This window comes from Hemicordylus capensis, chromosome 4 (assembly GCF_027244095.1).
Source record: "Hemicordylus capensis ecotype Gifberg chromosome 4, rHemCap1.1.pri, whole genome shotgun sequence".
NCBI classification, from domain to species: domain Eukaryota; kingdom Metazoa; phylum Chordata; class Lepidosauria; order Squamata; family Cordylidae; genus Hemicordylus; species Hemicordylus capensis.
The window spans coordinates 149,681,523-149,709,278 of record NC_069660.1 but is presented as its reverse complement, the minus strand read 5'-3'; the positions used below and the strand labels follow the sequence as shown (position 1 = coordinate 149,709,278).

Here is a 27,756-nt window from a genome sequence, read left to right as displayed (position 1 = left end):
GTCTAGGGCTCCCAGCTCTGCTCCTCCCCAGCAAGAAAGGCCCGATGCGGCTGCCACGGAGCCGTCCGCAAGGGCCCTGGAGGACAAACCTGAAGTGGCTGCTCAACAGCCACCCGCAAAGGTCGTGAGGGATTTGCCACTGATTTATTTGCCATCTTTCTGTCCACACCCTGCACACCCACAGGAGAAGTTGTGGCATAAATTGGATGTGAGGCGATGCCTAAAGAAGTACATGACAAGATCGGCATCTTTTCAAAGACAGACTCACTGTTTGTATCTTATCTCCCGGCAACTATGGGAGAGGCCGTCTCATCAGTGACTATTGCTAGATGGATTAGGCCTGTATATATCTGGCGTATGAGGTGCAAAATATACGCCCACCATTGCAGTTTACAGCTCATTCTATTAGAGCATGCGCAGCATTGGCGGCATATGCCACTTAATGGCATATAGGGGGATTTCAACCACACAGATTTGAAGGCAGTATTCCCGAAATTTCATCAGCACATCAAGTGTGCAACGAGGGAGAGAAATACGCTTGACAAGGTGTATACAAACATTAAACGGGCATTTGAGGTTAAGCCCTTGGCTCACCTTGGCAGGTCAGATCATGTGTCCCTGCTTTTGACACCAGCGTACATACCTCTCAGAAAGCAAGCCCCGATATCAACACGTACTGTTATAGTGTGGCCTGAGGGAGCCTCTCAACAGCTGCAGGACTGTTTTCAGGAGACTGATTGGAATGTGTTTGACCATCATGATCTGGAGATCCACACATCAACGGTCCTGGATTATATTAAATTTTGTACAGCCAACGTCACCAGGGAAAAGTATGTGAAGATGTATCCAAATAGGAAGCCCTGGATGATGGGGGAAGTTCGGAGGCTGTTGAAGGCCAGAAACTTTGCTTTTAGAACTGGAGATCAAGCATTGTATAGCATAGAAAGGGCGAATTTGAAGAGGGGTATTAAGAAGGCAAAAGCTGAGCTGAGTATAAAGGGAAAATTGAGAATTATATGAGCAGCCATGACACTAGACAAATGTGGCAAGGGGTTCAGCAACTTATTGGCTATAAATCTAACAATCCATCAACTGTAGAGAGTAGTGCCTCCCTGGTGGGGGAGCTGAATACCATTTTTGCCCGGTTTGAGGCGACACCGGCAGTGGTTCCAGGAGTGCTGCCGGAGTCACTGTTCTTACTCCCCGAGGAAAATGTTGTTAGAGTGGAAAATGCTGTTAAAGTGGAAGAGGGGGGAGTGAGGCAGGTACTAAAGGAAATAAATGTGAGGAAGGCTATGGGCCCTGATGGAGTGGTTGGTGGGGTGCTGAGAGACTGCTCGGAACAACTGGCAGAAATTTTTACGAAGATTTTCAATCGATCTCTGGCCCAAGCCACTGTTCCATCTTGTCTGAAATCCTCTACTATCGTACCTCTGCCAAAAAAATCTAATATAGATAGCCTGAATGACTTTCGACCTGTGGCGCTTACACCCATCATAATGAAATACTTTGAGAAATCAGTGCGGAATCGTATTATGGCTTGTTTGCCAGATGGATTTGATTCTTATCAATTTGCATATAAGAAGAAGAGATCCATGGAGGATGCTGTGACTATGGCCTTACACACTGTCCTGACCCATTTGGAGAAACAAGGGAATTATGCAAGACTGCTTTTTGTAGACTTTAGCTCTGCATTTAATACTATTCTCCCATACAGATTGGTGCCAAAATTATTGGACCTGGGGCTTCCACCGTGCTTATGCAGGTGGATACTGAATTTTCTATCAGATCATTCTCAACGGGTCAGGATGGGCTCTCATGTCTCGACGGATCTCAGTATAAATACAGGGACGCCGCAGGAGTGCGTGTTGAGTCCACTTTTGTACACGCTTTACACATATGATTGTGTTCCCAATTACCTCAGCAATAGGATTATTAAGTTTGCAGACAACACAACTGTGGTTGGTCTGATTACTGCTGGAGAAGGGGAGTTGGCCTATAGGAAGGAGGTGGAGAGGCTGACAGAGTGGTGTAGGGAGAATAACTTATTCCTCAGTTTAAAGAAAACAAAGGAGATCATTGTGGATTTCAGGAAATGCAAATTGGATTTCCAGCCACTCATTATTGAAGGGGATTTGTGTGGAACGGGTTCCGGTGTTTAGATTTCTGGGAATGGAGCTGAGAGATGACCTGACATGGGGAGCAAACACCAAAGATCTGGTGAAGAGAGCACAGCAGAGATTATACTTCTTGAGAGTTCTCCGGAGGACTAATATCTCAAGTAATCTATTGTTGGTGTTTTATCGCTGTGCTATTGAGAGTGTGTTGACTTATGGGATCTGTTTGTGGTTTGGGAGTTGTAGAGCCAGAGAAAGAGCACTGTTGTCCAAGGTTGTTAAGACTGCAGAGAAAATAATTGGATGTACTCTTCCTACCTTAGATCAAATCTATGCCACTAGGTGTTATAATAAAGCTGTGGAGATAGCGCAGGATCCCACGCACCCTGGAAACGATCTCTTTCAGCTTCTGCCTTCGAGAAAGAGGTATAGGGTCATAAAGACCAGGACCAGCCGCTTGAGAAGTAGCTTCTACCCAAAAGCGGTCTCAGCTTTGAACGCAGCAAAACACAGCTTCTGAGGGGGGTTTTGTATTTAGTTTTTAGAGTTTTTTAGTGGGTTTTTAGTGGGTTGATGGGAGGGGGGCGTATGGGTATATGTTTAGATTATTCTTGTTAGGTCCTGTAGTAGTGGTTGTAGATTCTTTTCAATCTCGTTGTTCTGCACAGGACAATGACAATAAAGATCTATCTATCTATCTATCTATCTATCTATCTATCTATCTATCTATCTATCTATCTAATGCACCAATTGCTGAAATATGTAAGGCAGCCGTCTGGAAGAACACGTCTACTTTTATTATAAATTAGACCTCTATGCGTCCGTCCAGGCAGCTTTCAGGAGGTGGGTTCTACAGGGAGTTCTTTCCCAGGAGTAGGTAAAAGGCTTCCTCCCTGAGATGTACTGCTTGGGTACATCCCATAGAGATGGCCTTGATTGCGGAAACCAGGAACAGAGCATTGGTCACTTACCATGAAGGCTTCTTGCAGTTGCTGCAGTCAAGGCCATCTCAGCCCACCCAGCATTGTACTTTGACCTACCCCTGGTTAATCTCCACTGTTAGCTTAATCCTCTGTTTATATAGGGTCGGGATCAATTAGTTGCAGTTTTACTGAATTATCGTTAAAAAGTTGATTGGTTGCTTTATCTCAGTGCCTGTACTCTATTCCTTTATATTGCTAACTTGGCCTATAAGAACTGGGAGGGATCATCCCCGTTGGGCTCTTAGAACATAAGAACAGCCCTTCTGGATCAGACCCAAGGAAGCCCATCTAGTCCAGCATCCTGTTTCGCACAGTGGCCCACCAGATGCCGCTGGAAGCCACAGGCAGGAATTGAGGGTGTGCCCTCTCTCCTGCTGTTACTCCCCCGGAACTGGTACTAAGAGGCATCCTGCCTTTGAGGCTGGAGGTGGCCTGTAGCCCTCCAACTAGTAGCCATTGATAGACCTCTCCTCCATCAAGTTATCCAAACCCCTCTTAAAGCCATCCAGGTTGTTGGCTGTCACCACATACTGTGGCAGAGTTCCACAAGTGGATCACGCATTGTGTGAAACAATACTTCCGTTTGTTGGCAATCAATTTCATGGAGTGACCCCTGGTTCTAGTGTTGTGTGAGAGGGAAAAGAATTTCTCTCTCTCCACTTTTTCCACACCATGCATGATTTTATAGACCTCTATCATGTCTCCCCGCAGTCATATTTTTTCTAAACTAAAAAGCACCGGGTGACTGTAGTCTTGCCTCATAAGAATGGTGCTCTAGGCCCCTGATCATCTTGGTTGTCCTCTTCTGTACCTTTTCCACTTCTACAATGTCCTTTTTAAGATGTGGTGACCAGAATTGTATGCAGTACTCCAAGTGTGGTTGCACCATAGTTTTGTATGAGGGCATTATAATATTAGCAGTTTGATTTTCAATCCCTTTCCTAATGATCCCTAGCATGGAATTGGCCTTTTTCACTGCCGCACATTGAGTCGACACTTTCAACGAGCTGTCCACCACGACCCCAAGATCCCTCTCCTGGTCAGTCACCGACAGCTCAGATCCCATCAGCATATACTTGAAGTTGAGGTTTTTCGTTCCAATGTGCATCATCTTACACTTGCTAACTTTGAGCCACATTTGCCATGTTGTCGCCGACTCCCCCAGTCTGGAGAGATCCTTTTGGAGCTCCTCACAATCCATTTTGTATTTCACTAACCGGAAGATGTTCCCTCCCTAGGAACATAGCCTCTTAAGTCTTTCTATTAGCTATTTAACATAGTCCTGCACAGGAGCACGTGATGGGGATAACTCATAGAGATGGCCTTGACTGCAGCAACTGGAAGAAGCCTTCACAGTAAGTGACCAATGCTCCGTTCCCTCCCTTGCATCTCCAAGATAGGGCTGAGAGAGATTCTTGCCTGCAACCTTAGAGGAGCTGTGGCCAGTCTGTGTAGACAAGACTGAGCTAGATGAACCAATGGTCTGGCTCAGTATATGGCAACTTCCTATGTGCCTATGGAGGGAGCAGAATCCTGAAGAACGACAAATTTGGCAATACACATGAGAAATAACAAATAAGGCATCCCAGAGGCAAAAAAGGGGACAAGAGCAGGAGCAGTGATTTACAAGGAACATATCTCATAAAATGGGCTGTCACTGGCAAATAGAAACAATTAGCGTTCTTACGTGGCTGTCCAATGGGAGACGCCACTTCTCTGCCTGAGCTCTTCTGCTGTTTGCTGCATCTCTTCCCTTCTCTTCCGTCACTGCAGTTGATGGTCTGATTTTTAAGAAGGGCTGAGCAAGGGCTGGAAGCCAAGCAATATTGCTCTGTGCACCTCCCCTGAGAGAGAGGCAAATTAGTCCACTGAGAGATAGGCAAAGGTCTTTTTCAAAGGGGGAGACTCCTCTGTGTGAAACCACCTTAAGTGGCACAGCAGGGAAATGCTTGTCTAACAAGCAGAAAGTTGCCGGTTCGAATCCCCGCTGGGACTATATCGGGGAGCAGCGATATAGGAAGATACTGAAAGGATCATCTCAGACTGCGCAAAAGGAGGCAATGGTCAACCCCTCCTGTATTCTACCAAAAGAAAACCACAGGGCTCTGTGGGCACCAGGGCGCTTTCCAGACTAGCTGCTGGAACAGCAGCACAATGCCTCTGTTCGGGCAAGTCGCATTCAGGACGTAAACAGCAGGGGGAGCAGTCTCGCAGCAACTAATAACCCACCCACCCCAAACCAGCAACTTTTTCATGCTAGATGTTTGACGTCCTTGCTCTATATTTCAGCAATTAAATTTGCAACAAGGCATTGGAAATGTGAATGGCACCCTTCTGTCCCTGTAGGGACTGCGGTGTCACAATGCAGGAAGTCTGAAAGCACACTTCCGAGATATGTCCTGACCCCGTTGTAGGGTCTAGTCTGGAAAGCACCCTGGTGTCAAAATTGCCTTGACTTTTTACCTCAGTGTGGTCAGAGTTCCCAGGCCGCCTTGTGTGCTCCTCAGCTGCTCATTGCCATTTGCTTTTGACTTGGCTTCCACACTGGACTGAACAGTGGTGTTGAGGCTAGAAGGGGGGCCATGGTCCTCCTGGGGTAAAGAGCTAAACTGAGGGCAGGTGGAAAGCCTGAACCACCCGTGGGCTGTTCCTTCTCTGGCTCTTCAAGTTGCCAGCAGTCTGAATAATAGACCAAAGGTTGTTCCCTTCAAAAACATTCCAGAAGAGAAAGGTTAGAGTTGCAAGTCATCTTTTGCATACTGGCCAACATCCAATGCAGTCTAATGTCGGTGGTGCTGATCCACTTGCACATGCTCACAGTGAAGCACTGGCATTCTTGCACTTTGGCGCAAGTGTACAAATACTTTAAATAGCACACCTGCACTCTGGAAGCACTATTTAGTATATATTTATTTACGGTCTTTGACCAAATAATACAATACATTTACATAAAAAACTAAAACACACTTCCAGCAAATATAAAACATTAAAATATAAAACCAATTAATCATTTATAATGGAGTACATATTTATATATTATAGCTTCTCCAAAGCCTCAAAAACTCTATTCCTTTAAGGGCCGTAATCTTAAGGCCACATAACAAAACTTAGCTACTGCGGCCGAGTTTGCTATATCCTTATCATTTAATAGTAACATTACCGTCTGGTCATCATCTTTTCCAATCAGGTCTTTTAGTAATGGGCCAATTAGTTGGTGCCTTATGTCCTGATATATAGGGCATTTCAATAAAATATGGGCCAATGTTTCAACCTCTTGATCGCAAGGACATTTCCTTTCTTCATAGGGTAGTTTTGCATATTTCCCATAGAGTAAAGCCAATGGGAAAACATTAAACCTGGCCCTAGAGAAGGCCCATCTAAATTTTCTTAAGGTGATTGTAAATAAATATGTTGCAGGAGTGAGGTCCACCTTAGCATAAATTGATTTATAGAAAAAATGGTAAATTGGCCTTCTCAGTTTGTATATCTATATCTATCAGTCTCTGTCTCACCAGTCTACGGGCTGTATTTTCGCCGGCCTCCAGCAGTAGGACGGGAGATAGTCCGCTTTGACTAAGTTTATCTGTTATGTCCCTACTCCAGGATTATTGTACCTCAGCCGATAAGAATTTAGGGATTAGTCCCATTGGATAAAGGTGGAGTTTAATCCAATAAAATATTCTTACTAGCCGTGCCCTGGATTCCAATTTGAGTAGACCCGCCTCCTGGCGAACTGCCACATTGGGCACACAATTGGGTACGCCAAATAGCGTTCTCAGAAAACCTGTTTGGATTTTCTCGAGTTTGTCAAAATTAGAATATGACCCCAATTGTGTCCAATAAAGAAGTTGGGAGACTACTTTAGCCATGTAGAGTTTGATAGCAGCTGGAATGTAATAACCCCCTTGAGACCGATAAAATCTTAGTATAGCTGTGATACTTCGTTTGGCCTTATCTACAGATGATCTCATATGGGCAGTTTTATGGCCATTAAACTGGAAAACTACCCCTAGGTATTATTGCTTTACCTGGTCTATCCTGCGGCCATCAATTGACCAGTTGAAGCTACGGTTTCTTATGCTGAAACAAAGAATCTTTGTTTTGGTGTAATTTATTGCTATCTGTGCTTCTTTACAGTAATCGGCCAACACTCCCAAAGCTTTCTTTAAACCTATTCTGGTTTGGGACAGGATCACTGCATCATCGGCGTACATAAGAATCGATAGATATTTATCAGCCAATTTGGGAGCATGTATATCCGTGTCTTGTAGTCGCTGGATTAAGTCATTCACATAGAGATTAAATAAAAAAGGAGCTAATATGCAGCCCTGTCTAACTCCCTTTTTTGTGGATATTTCCTTTGAGAGATGACCCATATTGTCAAGGCGTACACAGAGAGTTGAATTTTCATGAAGTCTGTGGATTAATAACAATAGCCTCCTATCAATTGATGTTTGGAGTAGTTTTGCCCAAAGGATGCCTCTTGAAACAGAGTCAAAAGCCATCTGAAAATCAATGAAAGCAGCATAAAGTGGAGTTTTCCTTTTATGCACATATTTTTCGATTAAATATTGCAACACAATACAGTGGTCCATCACCGACCTACCTGGTTTAAACCCTGCTTGTTCCTGTTCTAAGATGCCCTCCTGGTCCATCCATTCACAAAGTTTGACACACAGATGTTTTGCATAAAGTTTGCTAATTACGCTAAGCAGACTTATAGGTCTATAGTTCATAGGGTCGTCCCATGCTCCTTTTTTATGGATCGGGACAACAACCGCAAGCCCCCAATCTTTAGGGATATGGGCCGTGCGGTCTATGTATGTAAACAAGGCTGCCAAAATTGGGGCCCACCAATCTATATTAGATAACAAAAAATCTGGGGAAATGAAATCATTACCCGGTGATTTCCCTCTCTTTAATTGTGTGATTAAACATTTAACTTCATGAGTTGTGACCGAGGGCCAATGTGACAAGGAAGGTAAAGAGATGTCCAATGGCAGGGAAGGTATTGGTTCACTATACAGTGCCGCAAAATGGTTCTCCCACTGATCAGCCGAGATGGGAATGTGTCTGTAAGGGTAAGCATGTGGCGTGGTTAACCGCCAAAAGCCAGCCGAGTCGTTGTTTTTAACAGCATTTATAACTGCTGCCCAGCGCTCTTTCATGGCTGCTTTCTGTTTAGATCTTAAGAGAGATTTATATTCTCTTTTACACTGTGCCATTTCTTGCTTTAAGTGTGATGAGAAGTTATATTTAAGGCATTTTGAAAGTTGGACTAAGGCTCTTTTAGCAAGAATGCACTCCTGGTCAAACCATTTCTTGTTATTTTTTGCCTGCCTGTCCACACTCCTCACACTCTGTTTCGCCAATAAGGGCTTGAGATGGAAAGTTAGAGATTCATAAATAGAGATCATCCCTGAGTAGTCTACTGGAGAGTAGGCTACAGATTTGCCTGGGGAACGTTCCACAATTTCCAGATGTCCCATAAAGAAATCACGTATCCTCATCCCTGAGTCTGAGTTACACCAGTCATTAACTACCTGGGCAGAGTGTTGTGCCCATTTAATCCTCTGCCACCCTAAGTCTATGTTGGTTTTATGGTATTCGTTTGAATTGCACGATGCCTCTTTTGGGTCTAAACCAGATGAATTGCAGACCAAGACAAGAGGGAAGTGATCGCTTTCAGGTCTCGGTACGATCTTAAATTCTATTATCTTCCCTAGAAGGTCTCGAGGTGTTGCTATGTAGTCAATAGTTGAACGTCTGCTCCCTGAGAAGAAAGTAAACTGACCTGGGTAGTCTCCTTTGATCGCCCCATTTAACACAAACAAGTCTAAGTTGTTGATAGTTTGTAGGAACATGCGTCCAGCAAGGTTACCTACCTTATCTAAAGAGGCACGCGTTAGAATATGGGTGTTAATACCTGGATCTGGAGGGCTCAAGGCAAAATTGTCAAACAGAAGTGGATCATTTTGATTCAATCTTGCATTACAGTCACCCCCAAATATGAGGGCGGCAGATGGATGTAAAGATACGATTCAACAGCCTTCCACTGCCTTCTAATCTGATCACCATTTCGTAAGGTAGGCAAATATACATTGACACATATAATTTGGGAATTAGAGAATGTTAACAACACTGCTAGCACCCAGCTGCCATAGAAGGGAAGTTTCTCGACGTGGACTAGCAATCGTGTAGAAATGAATATAGCCAAACCACCAGAATTTCTGCCCCCACTGAGACTTGGGGTTGCTGGAGACAGAAGAACTTTATAATTAGGGAAATCAAATTCGTCCTTCATCCAAGTCTCCTGAAGCAAAATTAGATCATGGTTCAAGATGAAGTTTTCAAAGTCGGGATCAGTTCTTTTTTGTTGCCAACTGGCGACATTCCATGAGAGTAGCGTGAATTGGTCCTTGTGGGGGTAGATACATAGTTGTCAGTTGGCATTCGCGTTCTGTTGCTTTGGCAGGTTCTGCGATGGGAGGGACAAGCTCTCAACCGGGTAGAATAAAGCCGAGCTCCCCTGAAAGGAGTGATCCAATTGCGGGTTTAAAAGGTCCAACGAGTCTTTTCCCATATTTTCCTCAGCAATGGGTGCCTCATCAGGGAGTAGAGGAGAACAGGAGTGAGAGTATGATGCCTCCAGAAGGTGGGCGATTCTGTCGAAATGGGGATCATCCCATAGCGACAGCCTCATAAGAGGCCTGTAACTGCTCTTAAAGTTGGCATTAACTGCCCTACTAGTCTGGGGGCACTTCTCCTCCAGTCTCTGTATGTGCAGGTCAGAGTCTCTAGGTTTTATTAGAGCACTTTCAAAAGAGTAGGTGGGGGCCCTGCTAATGTCCCCAATGGTCCCGCTCTTCGGGTCCATTATATAGGTTAGATCTATTTCTCCGGCGTAATTCACCGCTCCAGACTTAAGTACTTTCGGGGTGTAATGCCGAGTGTAAGGCGTTGACTGCATGCCATCAGATAGTTCTTCAATTTTAGAGATGGTAATTAACGATGAATTAACGATGAAAGCTCATCTAGATTGACAGATTGTGTCCTTTCTGGAACAGGTACGTTCATCGCCGACGTCTGTGTCATTTGATTATTGGTGGCTATTACTGATCAGTGCGGTGATAGACTCTTCTGGGAGTCACAGTTAGGTTGGGTGGCAGAGGAGAACATATGTTTCTTCATGGTTCTAAGGTATGTCTCTGCCGGGTCACTGGGTATAGTGGGGGTTGGGATAAAGACCCTTCTGGGGAATATATCCCATTCCCTTAAGAAATTTTGCATTCTGAAGAAGGATTCTGGGATTAAGGCATGCTCAAATCTGAGGAGCAGTTTAAGCATATGAGGATTAAATGTTTTCAATCTTGAGAAAGAGATTAAATCCACTGCTTGCTCATGAAAATTCAAAATCTGAGCAAGCGAGGTCCTGATTTTTTGCTTGGAACTCCAGCGCTGCAAGTTTTTGCAGTTTTGTAAAATGTCCAGAGTAATGTAATTTGGTTGATAAGTTGAATATAGAGTTCTTTGCTTAGATCTTCGTTTGGAGTTGCTTGCAGAAATCTTACAGTCTCCCTCCGATAGGGTAGCTGACCACTCTGCTCTCAGCTCCGTGTTAAAAGTTTGAGTCTGTACTTCTGTTTGCGTCTGTGCTTCTACAGCCTGTGTACTTTTTTTGTCTGTGCAAATTTGTCATTGTTAGGGTTGCTTGAGATAACTAAATTAGTTAATTTTTTCATCTCCGCGTTTAGGTTATCCATATTGATTGCAATCTTGGAGAAGCGCTGAAATAGATACATCAGGGTCTCAAAAATAAGCACAGGCATTCTTAAAGATGTTTCTTCGTTAATCTCTGATGAGGACAATTTTGTCGCAGGATTGGGAAGTGGATTAACTGGCTCATGTGAGGATAAGCACTATTTAGATTGGAAAACCACCACTGATGGCCGAGTTGCAAACTGGGAATAACTCCTGGAGCTGTTCCAAATGGCGATTTAATGCAGCTTTGCAACATTTAGGTGGGGTCAGAGAAGAGTTCATACTTCATACGAGGGATCCATTTACAGCAGTCCCTTGTTGTTAAGCCTTATTCTGCTTTCTTCCAGATTTGCAGTTACTGCACATTATATGTATCCTACAAAAAGTAGTACTTTGGTGCATTGCTCAAAATGGCTTAATTTCAGTCACTTCCTGCTGCAGTAAAACTGGCCGTCTGGGAAAGTTCCTGTTCTCAGTGGCACTTACTCCCAAGTAAACATAGGTAGGAGAAGGAGAAATCAATAGGAAGGGCTGGTCAAGGTCAGCTTCATCCTGGAGAAGCTGCCACTTGAGGGAGCATCTGATGAAAAGTTTTCAGTGCTGTCTGTCTTTAGGTCTTGTAGTTCAACTCTGCTTGTATTGCAGGCAACAAAGGCCACTCTGAAACAGCTGGTCTCAGAGATGAGGTGGTGGGTAGACCCCAAAACTTATAGCCTCCATCGTGTGCTTCATCAGGCGGCCAAATATGTGGTGAGTTGAGTTGCCTTTGTGGCGATCCCGAAATACCACTTGCTGATTCTTTCTCATGACTTGATCGTTGTTAATTCTACCTGTCCTCGCTGGAAATTAGGGCAGCTTACATTGGGTTCTCCCCAGAACAACCCCCTGAGGAAGGGCAGAATGAAAGTGGTCCCAACCTCACCACCAAGCTTCATGGCAGAGCAGTAGTTTGAAGGCTGGTCTTTCTAGCCTGAGATATCTCACCACAGTGACTGTATCTCAGTGGCAGAAGGCTGGTTCAAGAGTGTTGTCTTGCTTGCACAGAACTGCTTTTGTTTTTGTTTTTGCTTCTGTTAGATATTATGTAGCCTATAGATAGGATTAGGTTTTTCCTATCCAAAGTGTACTTCACCAATAAATCTACTTAGTATTTAGCTTCTACAAGAATCTCCATGTATCTTCTCTAAATAGCTGCAACAACTAAACTCTGCATTCCAGTTACAGAGTGCTCTGCTAATTAACATCACTGGTAAATTCACCCTATGGGCCCAGCAGCCCAGTGGCGTAACTAGGGAAAACGGCACCCAGGGCAAGCACTAAAATTGCCCCCCCCGCCGCACCCCCCCGCCACCCCCCAACATACATCTGACTGACACACATGTTTCAGAAAACTTTTTATTTTAAAAATTTAAAAAATTACAAAAATTACCAATATCATACATGTGGTCAAGCTCCTATCTACCACTTCAGGTTTATTTTTTAAAACTATCCAAATTGTGGGGCTATCATTAATTTGTTTGGATAGCTCAGGTTAAAATGCTGGAAAACGACAAATTTCAGTATGCTGGGGCTCATGAAATCCCCAAATATTATGCGGAGTTGTACTTGGAAAAACTAAAAGAAGTGCCTGTCTAATTCTCTGCTATGCATTGTAGCATCACGATTACATAAGTTTTAAAAATAAATGGAGAATTTGACTTTTCCCAGATACTCTGAAAATAATTAAATGATATGCAGAGTAAACAGTGTCACTGCTTGGAATATATTCTAGTATTTCAGAAAGACAGTAAAAATGAGAGAAAAAGCAAGAAACTCCCAGTGGGCCTTAATACTAAGGATTTAACATTGATTCAAAGACAAACTGACCATTAATAGACATATTATTAAGACATCGCATTTAACTCACTTATCACAAGAAGCAAAGTAAGAGCAAATGGATACAATCTTAGCTCATAAAATTCAACTCAGTATTCACAAGCCCTTATTCTCTGTACATAGTGCCAATCTGAATATGTGTACAGTGACATATTAATTTTTTTTTAAAAAAAAATTACCTGTAGCCCCTTCGGGGGACATCTTAAAGGCTGTGGGGGCTCTGCAAAGTTTTCCCCTCCTCCCACTGGCCTCTAGGGCCTCACAGGCACCATTTGAGCATGTGTGGTGGTCATTTTTAAATATATATATATTTTTTAAAAATGGCCGCTGAAAACAAAATGGCCACTGTGCATGCTCAAATGGCCTCTGCGAGGCGTGGCATGCCCTAGGGTCTCACAGAGGCCATTTGAGCATTCCCAGTGGCCATTTTTTAAATTATTTAATTTTAAGAAATTGCGCCCCCCCTTCAAGTGGCGCCCGGGGCACGTGCCCCCCTGCCCCCTATAGATACGCCCCTGCAGCAGCCCATAGCTATGGGGCCATAGCCCCATAGGGCTATGGGCCCAGCAGCCTAAAACAGCAGAATTTATTTCTTTCCCCCCTCTCTTTTAGAACTTTCTTGTTCCCTTTTAAAGCTAAAATTCCCCAGACTTACTATAACGCGTTGCAATTTAAGCTTAGTGCCTGATGCTTCCAGAGCCATGGTCAGAGGCTCAAAACTTTGAGGCAAAGATTGTAAAATCAGTCCAATAAACATTTGATCATTTAATTCAGATCCACATTGTTTTAAAAGTCTGTTCGTCTCTAAAAGATTGGCCATGTGAGCAAAGAAACCGCCCTCTTCTTTTAACTGTGTTTGGCAAAGTCTTTTAAATAAAACCACTGCAGCATTCAGTGAAACTTTCCCACAATGCTCTTTCAGTATTTTCCATGCTTCTGAGGCAACTCTAATATCATGTATCTGTATTAATAAATAATTGCTTACATTCAAGATGAGAAGTCCAAATGCTTGTTCATTCTTGCTGTCCCACGTTGCCTGGGCAGCTGCATCTTGGATCAGGCGTTCTGTGAGGATTTTGGTGAGCCCTTTTGTCATGAATATTCCTTCCATCTTTAAAGCCCAAGTTTCGTAATTTGCTTTCATCCAGCCTGGAGAGAGCTGTTCCTGGATCCATGCTTTCTTTCTAACTGAATCAGCTGCACTTCCAAAAGAGAGAGGGGTTGGGGTGGGGAGAGGGGGAATAAACTCTGCTGTGGATGTTTTAGGCTGCTGGGCCCATAACCCTGTTGGAGGTGAATTTACCCATGATGTGTTTTGTGATTAATTAGCAGAGCACTAAAGAAGCTACCCACTCCAGTTATAGAGTAGAACACAGAGTTTAGTTGTTGCAGCTATTTATAGAAACTGAAACTGGATAAACATGGAGATTCTTGTAGAATCTAGATATTAGGTAGATTTATTGGTGAAGTACACTTTGGATAGGAAAGACCTAATCCTATCTATAGGCTACATAATGAATAGTTAGGGAGAGACAGAGAGAGACACGTTTCCATCTGCTCTCCAAGAGGAAGGGATTCTGACTCACCACAGGAAATGCCTGAGGAGACAGATACTGCTCTGCCTCATAGAGTAGAGACAGATAGGAACAGCTAAGGAGACTCTTACTCACTATTTCTACTCCCAATGCCCCTAGTGGTCGTCGGGATAGTCTGTGCAAAAGGTCGATGCATTGGAACTCTATCTCCAACAGAGTGTTGTCTTGCATGCACAGAACTGCCTCTTTTTTTGGGTTTCTGTTAGACCAAAAAGTACAAGAAGGATCTGGTGTGCAGTGCTGCCTTCAGCTGCATGTTTCCTTCCTCCAACAATCTGCCAGCAGTCTCAAGGGTGGCAGCACTCTTTGTCGGTAAGTGAGGCAGTATCCTTCCCCTTTAGTGATGGACCTCAGCCTGCCCTGCCAACTCCTATCTGTGGTCTAGTATGATCCAGAAGTGAGGCAGTTCAGGATTTGAATGGAAGTCACCCTTGCCGAAGATGCTACAACTCAGAGCCAGGAAGGAGGGGTCACTGGGCTCTGTAGAAACAATGCTTTGTTGTTCTGTTCTGTACTCTCCTCAACGGCAGGATGTCTCTAAATAGGCACAAAGGAAAGCAAGTACAGGAGATTTGGAGTATGTGTATCATATCAATTTAACTGCATGTTACTTTAAATATGTCATTAGGCCCTTGCACGCATCCAGATCAGGACCATGACACAGAGGGAGGGAAGGCTTAACCCTTGGTTGACCCCCAGTGAGGGCCCAATCCAGATCGGCCCCACCCCTTAAATGCAAGTACTGTTGTGAACTACACCTGGTTTTGCACTCTGTATATGCTCAGAGGGAAAGACACATCATAAACAAACTGAATTGGTTCTTGGAGACGGTGACCATGTAGGATCTGGGCATGCAAACAGAGACAGAGACACACTTAGAAAGTTCAATGAGCTTTATTATAGAAAGTTGCTCATCAGGATAAAATAATCCAAATTAAAAACATGTTTCCTATTCAAAGTGTAGTGTAATGTGGCTAACTAACATATGTGTGTGCACTCAGTAATTACGGCTATCTAATAATCTAACAAATCCTAATAAAACATTTAGAGAGAAGCAGAGAAAGAAGGAAGTAGGGAGGGCTTAGGAGAGGGATGGCAGTGATTAGTAGGGAGGAAAGAACTGGGATCCAAGGCTTGTGGAAGCAGCATATTACCAGGGTCAGTGGCTTGAGATTGGTGAGGCTTCAGCTGAAGGAGAGATGCTGTAGCTGGAGAAAGGAGTTTGGGAGCGATGCAAGCTTCTAGCAGTCAAGCAGGCAGGTCAAGCAGGCAGTTTGCTCAGAGTGAGGCAGAAAGTGAGAGCACCATGGCTGGGGAAGTCTTGACTTCTCACTGCGCAGCAGAAGTCACAGACAGTTCCTGTCCGTGGACGGAGTTCCTGCTTGTTGCCCCGCGGCTTTAGCAGCAAACTCTGGGATGGCTCTTGAGCACAGATCTGCTGGTTAGGCAAAGCTTGCTGGGAGTATCATGGCTGGGGAGTCTTGACTTCTCCCTGGAAGAGTTCCTGCCTTTAGCCCCGTGGCTTGGGCAGCAAACTCTGGGATCACTCATGAGCAAGTATTGCTTGTAGGCAAAAGATGCTAGCTCTCTGTTTGGCTTGCTCCCTTTTCTGTAGTTCCTTCTCCCTTTGATGTCCATTCCTGTTATCCTCTGGATATTGTCTTTTAATTATCAAAATTAGCTCAGGATATTTGGCCAGTCCAGGGTAAATAGGGTCTCAGTTCATCTCCTGTTATCAGAGTACTGCCATTTCCAAAGTAAATTTGCCTCTTGGTCCCAAGAATGTTAAAAGTCAGGAGTTAGTGAAAGAATTAGCTCTATTTGTGTGAGACATCAATTAAATTACTTCTTGTGTACCTCTATCTAGTGTGTAATTATAACAAAAGAATGTTTAAAGTAACATCAAAAGGGGTACATGTTTGAGGCTAGTTAATCAATACATTTGACTAAGGCAGAAGCATCCTGTCAGTGAGGTAAGGGGATTACTGGAGAGCAAGTTAATTTTAGCAGTGTGAGCCTGGTAATTAAGCCTGACCCATTGTGTCTCTTGTGAGTTTCACAAACACTGATAAACAATGCTAGATTGCCCCTGCCTTCACAAATCATTTACCAGGCAGTCATGAGATCTGGGTGTCATGCACTGGTCAGGTCATCTGATTTCAGGCATTAATTGACTCCTTAATAAAATGGAATCAGACACAGGCCTGGGTTTCATAAAATTCTGGGTTGGTAGCTCTGGGTTCAATGTTGGGGTCAGGGGGTCCCCAACAGTACTCAAAGGCCAAACTGTGTGTTTCGAGTAACACAGTTAGACCCTAAGCAGTGGGAAAACAAGGCAAACCTTGATAGGCAAAACTGCTCTTAAACGCAGCACCAGCTGAATTCTCCAGAGGTAAGAGCCACTCCCAAGTCTTTCACCTGCCCACTGCAAATAGTCACACTTCTTTCTCTGGGCAAAATTAGAAACCGCCTCCGCTTTCCCCACTTCTTGGTACATACTTCACAAGCAGAACACTGGCCTGTAACCTCATATGGAGTATTGACCACCTCCATTCCTGGCTGACCTGGATTGCCCAGTAAGCATTGTTCAGTTAATTATTGGTAGCCATACCATGAAGGTGGGCAACATAATGCCCATAAGGCCTTCATTCAGTCTTGGGGGTGTTCCTTCTGCTCAGGTCTCTAGAGATGCCATGGCACACCCCAGCCACTCCATCCTGCTCCGCCCCCCTCCTGCACTAGTTACATCTGATTGAGACTGGATTCCCCGGTGGTGACTCCTGTTTGCTCCGTTGTCTCTATAGGACACCTCGCTCACAAGGATGCGAGCTTCATCACACTGGAGGATATTGGTTCTTACTGTACATGTAAGTGGGAGACTTGTCTTTGGAAGGGAGGGAAACAAGTGGCTTCTGCTGGCAAGTGTGCCTGGATGAAGACAGATGCAACACTGAGAAGAGGGATGGATGGATGGATGGACGGGTGGATGGATGGAGGTTGATGGGAACTCCACTGCCCCCAAAACACATGTACATTTCTCTTTCTGTTTGGAGCAAGTTCTGGTCTGGAAAAACGAGAAGGGCAGACAAGCTTTTGTTTTCTCAGAGAAAACATGCCTCTGAAATGGCCCTGGAAGCCACTGGTGCTATGTCTCTGATGTCCACATGTTGGCTACAGCCGATAGATCTCCAAGCCATCTTCCCCATCCTAGTCGTTCTGTGACTCTTTGAGAACAATGGGAATACAGATCCCGTTCCAGGTTAGTGATGTGCGGTTCGGTCCGGATCCGGACCGGTTCATCCCGAACCGGTCCGGATCCGGCGGTTCGGTCCCGGACCTAATCAGGCCCTTCTGGGACCGAGCCGGACCGAATCCGAGCCAGGCATTGTATTGGCTGCGCTATTGATCCTTGATTGGCCAGAATGAGTCCTTTGGTCTGGTAGGCTGCTTGGCTGTTGCACTGTTGAGAGCTGGCACCCTGTTGGCCGTGGGGGGAGTGCAAAGGTGGGGGCTCCCAAAGGAGGGAATTTCAAACCTATATAAACCCAAGCCTCTTCTCTGGAAACTTCTCTTGGCTGCAGTTGTGGGATCATCTCTGAGACCTTGCTTGCTCTTTTGCTGCTGGTGTCTGCTGTGAGTCCCTGACTGTGTGTCACATTAGTGTGTGTCTGTCTCTCTGCTCTCTGTGTGTGTTGCTGTGTGCCATCTTGTCCATCTGCCCTCTGTCTGTCTCTGTCCAAACCTCTTTAATACTTTCCCCTCAACTTTTTCCAACTTTTCCTGTTGTGTTTTCTGTTCTCTTCACCCTTTTTCTCTCAACCCTTCTCCCAAAGTTTTGGCTTGCCCTCCCCACCCCACCCCCCATCTTCTGCATTGCTTTCCTGTTTTTGTGCCTTGCCTGACTTTTTTTCCACTTTTTGAGTTTCATTCAATTATTGCTTCTGTGTAAATTTATATATTTGCTGATTTTGGTTTTTAATTAATAACTTCTGCTATTGTTATTGCTGGCTGCCTGTCTGAGTTGTGTTCCTGAGGATTTAGTTTATATTATTGCTGCAATTGGATTCCTTGTGTTCTGATTTTGATTGTTAATTTGTTCCCCTCTGGCCCTGCTCCTAGCTTCCCCCCTCCCTCCCTCCCTCCCTCCCACCCAGATAAGATTGTTTCCCTCCTGTGCTGCTGCCTGTTGAGTCTTGCATTCTTTGGATTTCTTTGTGGAATTAGGTTCTGGTTTTGGTTTTGCTCGCTGTGTGTGTCCCACCCACTCCCCCAGTCCCTCCCCCTGGTAGTTGTTACCCCCCCCCCCGCCCTGAGACTTTCTGGCTCTGCCCTTTTGGTTTCCTTTTTTTTTACTTTGTGTATAGATTCTTTTGATTCAAATTTGATTGTTCCCCTGTGTGGCCCTCTGCTCCCAGCTTCCCCCTCCCTCCCCTCCAGAAACCCACTCCCCCCACTGCCACCTCCTCCACTCCTGCCCTGCCTGCCCCCTCCCACCCAGACTGAGTGTTGTTCCCCATCCTCCCTGGTGCTGCTGCTGCCTGTTGAGTCCTGTCTTAGTTACTTTGGTTTTTTGTGTGAAATCAATTAGCTTCTTTTGGTTCTGGTTTTGCTGTGTGTGTGTGTGTGTGTGTGTGTGTGTGTGTGTGTCCCATTCCTCCCTGCTGGTTGTTGTTGGTTCCTCCCCCCACCACCCAGACTTTCTGCCCATTGGTCCCAGGTTTTTGTGGGTTTTTTTGGACTTTTTTTCATATTGTTTGGTTTGCTTTGATTGATTCATTGATTGTTCCCCTCTCTGTGTGGCCCTCTGCTCCCAGCTTCCCCCTCCCTCCCCTCCAGAAACCCACTCCGCCCACTGCCACCTCCTCCTCCTCCACTCCTGCCCTGCCTGCCCCCTCCCACCCAGACTGAGTGTTGTTCCCCATCCTCCCTGGTGCTGCTGCTGCCTGTTGAGTCCTGTCTTAGTTACTTTGGTTTTTTGTGTGAAATCAATTAGCTTCTTTTGGTTCTGGTTTTGCTGTGTGTGTGTGTGTGTGTGTGTGTGTGTGTGTGTGTGTGTGTGTCCCATTCCTCCCTGCTGGTTGTTGTTGGTTCCTCCCCCCCCCCAGACTTTCTGCCCATTGGTCCCAGGTGGTTTTTTTTTTTTTTTGGACTTTTTTTCATATTGTTTGGTTTGCTTTGATTGATTCATTGATTGTTCCCCTCTCTGTGTGGCCCTCTGCTCTGCTCCCAGCTTCCCCCCTCCCTCCCCTCCAGAAACCCACTCCCCCCACTGCCTCCTCCTCCTCCTCCACTCCTGCCCTGCCTGCCCCCTCCCACCCAGATTCATCCCCCTTTACGCATACTAATCCCCCCAAAACACACCCTGCCCTCTGGTCTCTCCCCCTCTTGCCCCCCAACTCCCTGCTACATACCCCAGACCCCCTGAAACACACTCCACCTCCCAAACACCCTCTGGTCTCTCCCCCTCTTGCCCCCCTGACTCCCCGCTACATACCCCAGACCCTCTGAAACACACTCCACCTCCCAAACACCCTCTGGTCTCTCCCCCTCTTGCCCCCCTGACCCCCCGCTACATACCCCAGACCCCCTGAAACACACTCCACCTCCCAAACACCCTCTGTTGGTCTCTCCCCCTCTTGCCCCCCTGACTCCCCGCTACATACCCCAGACCCCCTGAAACACACTCCACCTCCCAAACACCCTCTGGTCTCTCCCCCTCTTGCCCCCCTGACTCCCCGCTACATACCCCAGACCCCCTGAAACACACTCCACCTCCCAAACACCCTCTGTTGGTCTCTCCCCCTCTTTCCCCCCTGACTCCCTGCTACATACCCCAGACCCCCTGAAACACACTCCACCTCCCAAACACAGTCTGGTCTCTCCCCCTCTTGCCCCCCTGACTCCCCGCTACATACCCCAGACCCCCTGAAACACACTCCACCTCCCAAACACCCTCTGTTGGTCTCTCCCCCTCTTTCCCCCCTGACTCCCCGCTACATACCCCAGACCCCCTGAAACACACTCCACCTCCCAAACACCCTCTGTTGGTCTCTCCCCCTCTTGGGACCGTCACTGCTGCTGCTGCTGTCCTCCTCCCACACCCGAATCCCCCTCCCTGCTGCTACATTACAGCTCCTCCTCTCTTCTTCCTCTCTCTCTCTCTTTCTCTCTCCTCATCCCTTCACTTCTTCTTCCTCCCACAGCTGCAGCCACACAGTATCCTACCTCCGACCTCACCTGGAGGTCCCCACCATCGTTTTTCTTTTTCTTTTGAAAGTTGTTTTATTTCATTTGTCTCTGCTTGGGGGTGAGTTGAGCAACAACACATAGTGTTGTCTCCTCACTTCTGCCCCTCCATCGTTGAACTACCCCGGTTGCCTGTGCCTCGTGCGGCCACCCTGTTGTGTCCCAGCCCAGGGGGTTGGCTGGCGGCGGCGCATCCGTGACCAGCAGTGAGCGGCAGGAGAAGGACCGGAAGAAGAGGGGTTAGTGCGTGTGCAATTGTGCACCTTTTGTTGCCCCCTTTCTCTCCCTAGCTGGCGGTTTTAAATAGGGACACCCCTATCTTGAAATGCATTTGGGTGTGGGGAGGAGGGAGAGGAGATGTACCGTTGCAACTTGTGTCTTCATGCCCAATAAAGAAATTGCTGCTGTGTGTTGCGTTGCATTGCATGTGTCTTGCAGGTGGTTTTTGAACAGGTGCCTTCTTCCAGAGTGTTTCCTTGCCTCTGGGGCAGTCTGAGTGGGGTCAGGGGATCGGATGCTGCCACTACATGCTGGGCCAATGCCACGCCAGAGTGTTTCCTTGCCTCTGGGGCAGTCTGAGTGGGGTCAGGGGATTGGATGCTGCCACTACATGCTGGGCCAATGCCACGCCAGAGTGCTTCCTTGCCTCTGGGGAAGTCTGAGTGGGGTCAGGGGATCGGATGCTGCCACTACATGCTGGGCCAATGCCACGCCAGAGTGCTTCCTTGCCTCTGGGGCAGTCTGAGTGGGGTCCTGGGTTCTGATGCTGCCACTACATGCTGGGCCCATGCCATGCCAGAGTGCTTCCTTGCCTCTGGGGAAGTCTGAGTGGGGTCCTGGGCTCTGATGCTGCCACTACATGCTGGGCCCATGCCATGCCAGAGTGCTTCCTTGCCTCTGGGGAAGTCTGAGTGGGGTCCTGGGCTCTGATGCTGCCACTACATGCTGGGCCAATACACACATATGATGATGATCATGATGTTCAATCCATGAGGCTGCCATCAAGTGTTTTCTGCTGCTTGCTTGCCATGGCATTGGGCGGGCAGAGTCACAGAGTGGGTGGGTTCAACCTCTATGTAGGTGTGACTGGGTTCTGGTTTTGGTTGTGTGCAATTTAGAGTCACTAAATAGGCTGCATTGAGTTTGATGCTCCCCCCACAGGAGCATTACTTGAGAACCACCCCCCAGAACCCACACTTTGTGTTCCAGTTCACTAAATAAGGGTTTCCTCCTTTGATCTGCAGGTTCCCAAGCATTGACTGCGTCCCTCCCCCACCCCCGGTAGGTGCTGTGCCCTCCCCCCATCCACTCTCCCCCCCAAAAAAAAGTTAAAAACTTGCCACCCACACCACAACTACTCCACCCAACTGCCCGTGCCACCCTCCCACACCAGGGGTCCACCCTTTAACCCCCTATTTTTTAAAAAAACCCTCCCAGACCCATCTCCCCAATTGGCTTGGTGGTTGACTCCCAAATTCTAAAAGCACACCCTCGCTCTCACTTCAATTGGCTTTCCCCCCCATATCAAAAAGTCTTCCTTTCCCCCCAATTGGCTTCCTTTTTTGAAAACAAACTCCCCCCCCCGCCGTCTCCAAATCAGCTGCTTTTTTTTTGGCCCCTAAGCCCCTCCAAATTATTTTTTTGACCCTGTCTGGCCTTCCTCCTAAAGTCTCCCTCCTTCTGACCTAGCAGCATGTCTGAGCGCTGTGTGGCGGGCAGGGCTCGCTCAAGGCTGGCAGGCAGAGGTGGGAGAGGCCAGGTGCGGGGTGCGCCTGCGGCACGGGGAGGGAGAGGACGCGGGGAGCCTTTGGACACCCCAGTTCTCCCCATTGGAGAATTCTTTGCTCCGGCCCCATCTTTGGTGCGCAGGATTCAGTTCCCCACGCCTGCTGCCGCCAATCGCAGCAGAGGCACCGTTAGGGCTGTGGCGGGTCCCTCCTCGCCGGCGGCACCAGGTGCTGCTGAGGTACCGCCAGTTGTTGAGGTGGAGGAGACTGTGGAGTTGGAAGAGCAGGTAGAGGGCGGTGAGGACCGTGCGGCTGGCAGCGATGCAGCCAGGTTCTCCCTCCCTCTGGGGCCCCTTCCCCCTATCCTTTCACCGCTCAGTGGGGCCCCCCCTCGTGAAGCCCGACACTCTGGTGGGGAGCGGTCTGGCGAGGTGGTGGAGGAGAGGCCGGCCTCTCCGATGCCAGTTGAGCCGGGCCCTTCCTCCGCTGTGGAGGGCGGAAGGGGCGGGTTGGGTGGCAGCAGTGGGCAGGCAGCGGCGGCCGGCCCCCCCTAGGACTGCAGCCACCCCGCGAGAAACGGCCTAGGATGGCGCCCAGGGCGCAGGAGGCCAAGGGCAGTGGTGCATGGGTGCATTTTGAGGTCCCTCAAGAGTCCCCATTCCACGCCCGCTGTGTCCACTGCAGGATGCTTGTCAGCCGTGGAAGGGACCCTGCGCACCTGGGTACGACGCCTATGTGGAGACACCTAGAGCGTCACCACCCAGGTCTCAGGGGACAGGCTGGCAGCGCTAGTGCGCCTTGTGCATCTGCCACTAGGGCGGGCAGCGGCAGTGTGCCAGCCAGCAGGCAGGCTACACTGCCCGTCCAGCGGTGGACGCAGTCCTCGGGCAGCCAGCGTATTGTTCGCGTGGACCATCATCACCTCACCCGCCTCATAGGGGAGATGATTTCCACCGATGACCAGCCGTTTCAGGTGGTCGAGAACAACGGCTTCCGCCGGATTCTCCAATACCTGGCTCCCGAATACGTCATCCCCTCAAGGACGACGTTCAGCCGGAACGTGGTCCCCTCCCTGTACCACCGGTGCAGGGAGCTCGTGTCGGCCGAGCTGCGTGCAGCTCCGGCCGGGACAAGCGTGCATTTCACGACTGACCTCTGGACCAGTGTCAGTGGGATGCACGCTTCTTTCCTGGCCCTCACTGCCCACTGGTGGGGACCGGAGAGTGAGGGGACCTCCGCGGGCGATGCTTCCGGGTCTGGCGCGGCTCCCGCTGCACTACGGCACAGGTGGGCCGTCCTGCACGTGGAGACGATGGACACGAGGCACACCGCGGAGGAGGTGGCGGCCGTACTCGACCGCCAGATAGAGGAGTGGATTGGCGGGTGTCCACACCTCTCCCGCGGCTTCATTGTCACCGACAATGGAGCCAACGTTACCGCCGCTGTCGAGACAGTCATGGACTGTGTGAACATACAGTGTATGGCACACACGCTCCATCTGACCGTCAGGGACGCCCTTGGCCTTAAGGAGCTGAAGGCGTCCCAGGAGAAGGGGGCCCGCCCCATCGCAGCTGCTGTTGCTGCCACGGCCACGCTTGTGGATAAGTCTCGCAAGCTGGCCGCCCACTTCCACCGCAGCGAGAAGTCCAGGAGACTGCTTCACCAGAAGCAGGATGACCTTGGCCTTCCTCGCCATCTCATCCCTACGGATGTGGAGACGCGGTGGAACTCCACCTTCCTCCTGTTCCAGCGCCTGTTGGAGCAGGAGAGAGCCCTTGTCGCCCTGGCGAGGGACGAGTCCTTGGATGTCTGCGACTTCTCGAACGCAGAGTGGAAGCAGATGTCCGAGGCGGTGTCGGCACTCGAGCCCTTCCAGCTTGCCACGAAGGGCTTGTGTGGCGACACCACTCCCTTGAGCCAGGTGCTGCCCACAGCTGTTGGTCTCGAGAAGCTGATGGGTGGACTCCATATCTCTCTGACCACGCCAGAGGGTTGTGCTCTGGCTGGGAGGCTGAGGTCTGGGGTTGACAAGCGGCTCGTTGATGTGCTGGGAGACAGGGAGGAGTATGTCCTCGCTTGTCTCTGTCACCCAGCCCTCAAGGGCAATGCCGTGAGTGCCAACGAATTGCCCAGGTGGAGGGGCATCCTGGTCGAGAAGGTTAGGGAGGAGGAGGCCGCTAGGGCCCACAGAGACCAGGGTGTTGGTAGTGGTGCGGGGGCAGCCCTCGCGGCCCAACCCGCACCCAGCAGCAGCATGGGCGGCCAGCCGGCGTCAGCTTCCCCTCCCTCTTCCCAGTCCAGCAGCGCGGCATCCCAGGCGGCGCCATCGCAGCAGCCACTTGCTACCGACTTGAGATCCGCCCAGTGGTTTCAGCGGTTCTGCTATGGCGCCATGCCTGGTATGTGGGAGGCTCAACCTGCCAGGTCCCCCTCCAGTGCTGAGCAATGCGTTGCGCAGTACTTGGAGGAGCCTGTGGAGGGAGACAGCGTGGACTGCGCACAGTTCTGGGCGAGCCGCCGCCAAGTCTGGCCGGACCTGGCGGTGGTGGCTGTGCGCCTCCTCTCCTGCCCCCCAACCAGTGTCCAGAGCGAGCGGGTGTTTTCACGTGCCGGGGACGTGGTGACACCCTCTCGCTCCCGCTTGGACCCTGGTCTGGTGGAGCAGCTGGTCTTCCTTAAGGTGAACCTCCCCCTGTTGGGCTACCCCAAGCTGGAGTTTGAGCCGGGCGAGTGATTACCGTGGGTTGCCCCATGGTTGGTCACCTGCCTGGCTCGACCTCTGTGCTTATCCCTCCCCTCCCCCCTTCTACCTCTAGCTGAGCTTATGTGACAGATGCTGAGCCGTGCCAGCCAGTCGCAGCGTGTAGTGTGCCCACACAGAGATGCAGTTTTAGTAGTAGTTGTAGTGCTGCGACTGGCCAGATGTTTACAGTGCCCACGCCCACCTAAAAAGAAACCCAATGCTGACCAGCACAGGCCCTTTATCTATCCACCTGTCAGCATTTGGGGACCTGGTGTGGGCACGGCACACACCCCCAAAGTAGCACAGCCCACAGAGTACTAGACTTAGCGGCAGCGGTGGGTATACGTTCAAAAATGCAGTGTAGATATGTAAATACTGTATGTAAATAAACATGTAAATAAATTTTTCTTTAAAAACCCCATGTTAAAATCAAGCCTCAAAATTATGCAAAAGAAAGAAAAAAAGGTGACAAAGGGAGAACAAAATGATGAATGCCAAATGAATTGATTTTATTGAAAATGTTGCCAGAAATCATGTGTGGGGGGCTTGGTTTACATGGAGAAAATGATTGGATGATTTTTTCTAATGAAACGAATGAATTATTATCATCTTATGTTCATCTTGATTGTGGTCACTGTTGATGTTGGCTGATGGCAAAAAACCCTAAACCATCAGAATAGCAATGAACTGGCTGCCAACACAACATATTGATTGATAACTGTGCAGGGGGGGAATTGGGTCTGTGTGTGTGTGTGTGTGTGGTGCAGGCTCAGTCTGTCTCTTCCTGTTGTGTGTCTGTCTGTCTGTCTGTCTGTGTGAATGGATGCCTAGCACTGTCTCTGTGTGTGGATGCTTTCTGTGTGTAGTGTGGTGTGTGTCTGTCTACATGTTTTTTCCTCCCCCCTCCAACTCCCTCCCCCTATGCCTCCCTCCATCCCTCCCCTCTCATCCTCCCCCCTTCCTCTTCACCACCTTCCATCCTCCCTCCCTTCCAGCCCACCACCGCCTCACCTGCCCCCAACCCCGGTCTGGCAGATGATGAGAGTCTGGTCTCTCCCACCGAAGCACACACGTGAGCACGTGTGTGCACAAATATGTGGCTGAGCAACTCTGAGCCGGACCCTCCCCCCCTTCAATCCCCTCTACATCCCTCTCCCCATCCCCTTTCCTCCCCCCTGCCTCCCTCCCTCCCCCCTCCTAGCTAGCAGCGCACACATACACAGTACACACACACAAAACACCTGTGGTGGCAAACACCACCAGCACACATGCACTCACACTGGTGCCACCACCTGCCTTGGGCCTCTCTGTGTCCTTGAGCAAATATGTGGTGGTGGACCAGAGAAGCATTTCTTTCCAGCAAGGCAAAAGGCATGCACTCACTGCACACACACACACACACACGAAGAAGAGGTGAAAAGACGAGAAGAGGCAACTTCTAGAACCAGCAGCAGCAGGTGAGTGTCGTGTAATTGTGTTGCTTCCCAAGGCCACTGCCCATGCTCAATGCTCAGTCTGCTGAAACTAAAGAACTAGCCACAATCATCCTTCCTCACACGCTGCGCAGCGCAGCGCAGCTCAGCTCAGCTGCACAACACACTGACTAACTAGACTCTACAGCTGGTGGTAGAAAAAACAGAAGTCTAGATTCTAGAAGATGTCCTGGTGGATTTTAAACTTTCAAATCTGTGCTAGGATTGCCTCGCCGCCTCCTCCTCCTCCTGCTGCCTGTAATTGTGCCCTCTCCCCTTGCAGTTGCGCCGTCGTGATGGGTTGGTGATGTGCGTGCGCCGTCTACTTAGCTCTCTCCTCCTCATGTTGGCTGGGCTTGCCAGGCACTGGCTGGCAGCAGCTGTTGGCTGTGTGCTAGGCTCAGGCTGTGGCGCGCGTGACTGGACTGGGAATGTGATTGTAGCGGCAACACTGGTTGTGGTGGTAGCAGTAGTAGCTGTTGCTGGGCTGGTGGCTGCTGGCCTGTGCTGACTCTGCGCACTTGGTCTGGTCTGGTCATTGGGATGCAGATGTAGGGTGTGTGTGCATCATCCATGGGGAGCATCAGAGCAGAGCAGAGCAGGTTGGCTGGCTTCTGTCTGTCGGGCCTAGTCAGTGGCAGGCACTGAGTGAGGCGGTGGTTTCTTTGGGCATCACATCACCCATCATGCAGAGCGGCAGGTCTGCTGCTCTGCTGCTCCGCCTCCTGCTTCTTCTCTGTGTGTGCTGCTCTTGTGCTTAGTGTGCTTCTCCACTGCTGCTGCTGTGCTGGCAGGCAGCACAGCAGTGGCCTTTTTGTTAGATCAGAGAGTGGGTGTTGTCTCTCTGAGTGTCCTCCTCCTCTTACTTGCTTGGATAGGAGTGGTGGTAGTAGGTAGGCATTAAGATGGACTGACTAGGTGTTACGTGTTAGGGCGCCCAGAGAGAGGCGCCAAAAAGATGGGGTGGCAATTGTTGGGTTGCTCCTAGTATTATTGGTGAATTTTTGAAGAAAATTTTTTTTTCCATTGGCTAGAATGGGGGTTTGGGGCTGCCCCAGACCCACCTCTGTGGGGTGGCAGCACCGCCAAAGTGGGTCCAGGGCCATGGCAAAAATGCCCTCAGTCCCTCCCAGCAATCCCCGTAGAGATAGGAGTGATGGTTCTGTTGTTTTTCTGAGGTGTTCTGAGTGAGTGTGGATTCTGTGATAGCAAATGAGAGTGGATTCATGGTGTCTCA

General features: G+C 48.7%; 1 protein-coding gene across 4 annotated transcripts in view; it reads left to right on the top strand.

Moving 5' to 3' along the window:
• Nucleotides 1-27,756, top strand: part of LOC128321989 (uncharacterized) — an 81,689-nt gene that overhangs the window by 15,184 nt on the left and 38,749 nt on the right. For 3 of the 4 annotated variants that reach the window (XR_008305457.1, XM_053242641.1, XM_053242642.1), the window contains exon 1: nt 26,246-26,504. The exons of the other annotated variant lie outside the window; for it this stretch is intronic. The gene's annotated coding sequence lies outside the window, so the exon portion shown is untranslated. Of the gene's footprint in view, nt 1-26,245; nt 26,505-27,756 lie in introns of those variants that run through there. 4 annotated transcript variants of the gene reach the window in all.